Consider the following 4,830-nt stretch of genomic DNA (forward strand, 5'->3'; position numbering starts at 1 on the left):
CCAAGGATGATAAAGTAAGACTCTGTCTCTAAAACAAAAAAAGAAAGAAAGAAAATCGGAAATTATAGCAAAATGTGCCTTTATTTACAAAATATTCATTGCAAAATTTCACAAAGAAGTGGCCAATGTGTAGAGAGCATTTTGTAAATATATTGCATATTTGTAAATATAGCATATGCTGGACATTTATGTTTGTGTCCAAACCTTCAGGAAAACACCTCTCAAGAAAGTGGCCAGCTCTCAGCCAGGAGACACATCTGGGAGGGCTAAAGCTCTGCTGGCGTATGTACAGATTACACTCCAATGGCCTCCAGCTCCTTGAAGCCTGCCCTCTCCCTCTCTCCCTGGAGCTTTTTCCTCCCTGACACATCAGGGCACATCATGATGGCCACACCAAATGTGTGGCCAGTGGGGCAGAACCTCATGAGGCCACTCAACCCAGGGGCAGTCAGGTGGGTCCCTAGGGTCTACAGGGGGCTCTTGGTCCTCTCCTCATAGACAGATCTTGGGCCTCGAGCCTCAGGCAGGAGGGCACAGTGGCCCTGAGAGGCCCACCGGGTTTTCCCACCCCCGAGCCATACTACCCATGTATAATACACATCCTTATTTTTCCCTCAAAATTTTGGGCAAAAAATTGCATATTACACGTGGCATGATATGATAGTCTTTAAATTATCTATGAAAGTGATTACTAATCAGACCGCTTGTGCTTAGGAAACTTCATTTCACAGGCAAATAAAAATAATCAGCCATAAAATCACCGATTCCTACTGTAAATCTATTTATCTATTTAAAATGAGCAAGGTTTGTTGTTTTGTATTTAGACTTCATTTGATTATTTAATTATTAACTTTCAATTACAACTAATTAACAATAACCTTTCTCTTGATACGTTTCTGGTTTGGGGTTATCTAAAATATAAATTTCACCCTTTTTTGATTCTTTTCTTTTTATTCTAGTTACCCTTTTGTTACATACAAAAATGTTCTCTTAAAAACCCCGAACAATCACAAATTTAGATAAACTAGTTGAATAAAAGATGATGACAGTTCTTCATTATGCTGTAAACCCATGGATCTCATCTTTGGAAATTTAAGATTGTGCAGTAACGTTACAATGCCTGAATTGCATGTAATTTTTGGCTATAATCTTTCAAAGAGCATTAAACTCTTACCCTTTTTAAAATGAAAGTCAATGAGTAATTCAAAAAGAATTTTTCAGTCATTATGCTGTCAATAGATTAAACCACAACATTTGATGATATAAGGATGTATTCTGAAAAATGCATCATTAGGTGATTTCATGGTTGTGGGAACAGCATGGAGTGTACTTAACACAAACCGAGATGGGATAGCCTACTGCATACCTGGGTTACACGCTAACATACGACATGTTACCAGACTGAATCCCATAGGCCATTACAATACAATGATATTTGTGTATTAAACATAAAAAAGGCAGACTAAAAATACAGTATAAAAAATGAAAAATGGTACACCTTCATTGGGTACTTAACATTCATGGAGCCTACAGGAATGAAAGTTTCTCCGGGTTCATCAGTGAGTGAGTGGTGCATGAATATGAAGGCCGAGGACATTATTGAACTCTACTGTAACCTTTATAAACACTGTACTTTAGGCTACGTTGAATTAAAACAAAACTCTTTCTTGAAGATGAATTAACTTTATCTTACTATTAACTTTTTACATTATAAACTTTTTAAATTTTTAACTTTCTAACTTAAATCATAAAGATGAACAAATATATACGTGTACGAAAGATGAGCAAAAATATTTTTTCTTTCAATTCTTGTGCTATTGACTTTTATTTCTAATTTTTTGCTAAAACCTATAACGCAACGTACAAATTATTAGCCAAGGTCTATACAGAATCAAGATCATCAGTATCATTCACTGCCTTCCACCTTCACCTCTTATCCCTCTGAAAGGTCTTCAGGGGCAACAACATACAAAGACCTGTCATCTCTGATGACAACAGTGCCTTCTGGAATACCTCCTGAAGGACCTCTCTGAGGTTGTCTCACAGTTAACTTTTTGAAATTTATTTAAGTGGAAGGAGTACACTGTAAAATAACAGTAAAACATTTAGTCTATAGTAAATAGATGATCGGTGATAGGAATTTTTCAATTCTATTATAATATTTATGGGACCATGCTCCTAGATACGGTCTGTAGCTGATGAAAACATTATATACAGAATGCTTGTAGCTAAAAATAGATAGTATCTAAAGTCAAGTAGCTTGATTTAAATTCTAATAATATCCCACAATTTATTTTTAAAATTATTCTCAATCTATCTTTATATTCACTTTTATGAAATTTTCAGAAAATCACTGGGGCTAGGAACAGAAGCACGATGATCACTATGAGACCACAACGCAGGATGCCTGACTCACGTTCAAACGTGAACAGAACAGTGGCCATGTGGTGTCAGAACACGTACTCACTAAACAACATCAGGGTTGGTTTCATGTCATCCATTCTTCCTTCTCTAGTTGTATTTTTAATCCTAACTGCTTAGTCTTTGTCTGTATTAAATGATTTTACGTCATTGTGGAATGAATGTTTATGTCCCTCGCAAATTAATGTGTTGAAATTATAACCCCTAACGTGATGGGGTGTTAGGAGGCAGGATCTTTAGGAAGTGAGGAAGTTGTGAAGATGGAGCCTTTGTGAATGAAATTATGTCAGAAAAGAGAACCCAGAGGGCTCCTTCGGTCCCTCCATCGTGTGAGGACACAGTGAGAAAACAGCCCTCTATAAAGTAGGGAGTGGACCTTTATCAAATACCAAACATGCTGGCACTTTGATATTGGACTTTCCTGCTTCCAGGACAGTAAGAAATAAATGTTACTGAAGCTGCCAGTCTGTGCTATTTTTGCTTAGCAGCCTGAATTATCAAGGTAAATACCTACATCTGTATCACATATGTGTACTTATCTATATCTAGTATCTCTGATACTTTTTCTTCCACTCGATTTCTCCCTCTTAAGTGTTTTACTTTGGTCTTTTTTAATTGGCTGTATTTAGTTGTTGTATATTTTTGGTTAGTTTTCTTTTTTTTTTTTTAATTTTTGTCTTTTTCAGAAAGGGCTCAAGGATATTTTATTCAATGAATGACTGAAAGGAAATCTAAATATTTGAAAATTTCTGCTGATAGCTTTTATATCTAGATGGAATTTGGTGTATGTATTCTGGCCATTATACTTCCTTTTTTTGTAGGTTGTGGCCTTTAGTCTGAAAAAAAATATGGAACGCTTCACAAATTTGTGTGTCATCCTTGCACAGGGGCCATGCTAATCTCTGTTATCATTCCAATTTTAGTATATGTGCTGCTGAAGAAAGCACTATACTTCCTTTTTTCAGAATTGTATAGTTCATCATGACCTTTGGTTAATGAATGTTGTTATAGAGATGTTTAAAACTAGCTTGATTTTTTTCCCTCTTTATTGGAAAATTGGTGTCCTCCCAGAATTCATTATTTTCTCTTGATGTTTGGTAACAAATGACTTATCTTCTGTGTGTTAATTGTTTTGCATCTGATAATCTGAAGATGAGCTTCCCCCACTCCCAGCAATGCTGGGCCTGCAAATTCGTGTGGTGCAGCCTTTGCTGGTCTCTATTCTGCAGAATGGGGTTTGTTAACATTGTCAAGAATACGGCCTACTTTAAGAGACACCAAAAGAAATTTAGAAGACGACGAGAGGGTAAAACTGATTACTATGCTCAGAAATGCTTGGTGATACAGGATAAAAATAAGTACAACACACCCAAGTACAGAATGATAGTTCATGTGACTAACAGAGACATCATTTGTCAGACTGCTTCTGCCCATATAGAAGGGGATAAAATAGTCTGCATGGCTTATGCATGTAAACTACCAAAATGCAGTGTGAAGTTTGGCCTGATGAATTATGCTGCAGCATACCATACTGGCCTGCTGCTAGCCTGCAGGCTTCTCAACACGTTTGGTGTGGACAAAGTCTATGAAGGCCAACTGGAGGTGACTGGCGATGAATACAATGTGGAAAGCATTGGTGGCCAGCCTGGTGCTTTTATATGCTATTTGGATGTAGGCCTTGCCATGCAATAAATTCTTGGGGGCCCTGAAGGGAGCTGTGGATGAAGGCTTGTCTATCCCTCACAGTACCAAACGATTCCCTGGTTATGATTCTGAAAGCAAGGAATTTAATGCTGAAGTACATCGGAAGCAGATCATGGGACAGAAAGTTGTGGATTATACACGTTTCCTAATGGAAGAGGATGAAGATGCTTACAAAAACCAATTCTCTCCATACCCAAAGAACAACTTCACTCCAGATACGATGAAGGAGTGTATAAGAAAGCTCTTGCTGCTATATGGATAACCCAGTCTCGGAGAAGAAGCCCAAGAAAGAAGTTAAAAAGAAGAGATGGAACTGTCCCCAAATGTCCCTTGCCCAGAAGAAAGATCAGGTAGCTCAAAAGAAGGCAAGCTTCCTTAGCTTTCAGGGGTGAACTGCTGAAAGCTAAACCAAGCAGCAATTTTATATGAGTGTTTTCAGATTAAAAACAATCAACTTATTAAGAAAAAAAAATCTGAAGATGACTTTTTTGGTTTTGGCCAGGAGACTATGTTCAGGAACATTTCTTCTGTCATATCACATAGTTTTTGTTCCATTTGTTTGGCTTTATACTCCTGGGGTATTTATAATAGATTATTCCCATTTGCTGTATCTCTTAATGTCTATTATATACTTTATAATTTTTGTGCCCTTTTGCTTGGCAATCACCTTAATTAAAACAAGTTTTTCTTATATGTAATTATTTT

General features: G+C 36.9%; 1 non-coding gene and 1 pseudogene across 1 annotated transcript; one reads left to right on the plus strand and one right to left on the minus strand.

Annotated features, from left to right (window-relative positions):
• Positions 1-3,263: 3,263 nt before the first annotated feature.
• On the minus strand, positions 3,264-3,368 carry LOC128585130 (U6 spliceosomal RNA). The gene has a single exon (XR_008379875.1). It is a non-coding gene; the product is annotated as a U6 spliceosomal RNA (small nuclear RNA).
• Positions 3,369-3,651: 283 nt separating this feature from the next.
• Positions 3,652-4,504, plus strand: LOC128584073 (60S ribosomal protein L5-like; annotated as a pseudogene).
• The last annotated feature ends 326 nt before the right edge of the window (positions 4,505-4,830 follow it).

Source organism: Nycticebus coucang, chromosome 4 (genome assembly GCF_027406575.1).
Source record: "Nycticebus coucang isolate mNycCou1 chromosome 4, mNycCou1.pri, whole genome shotgun sequence".
NCBI lineage: Eukaryota > Metazoa > Chordata > Mammalia > Primates > Lorisidae > Nycticebus > Nycticebus coucang.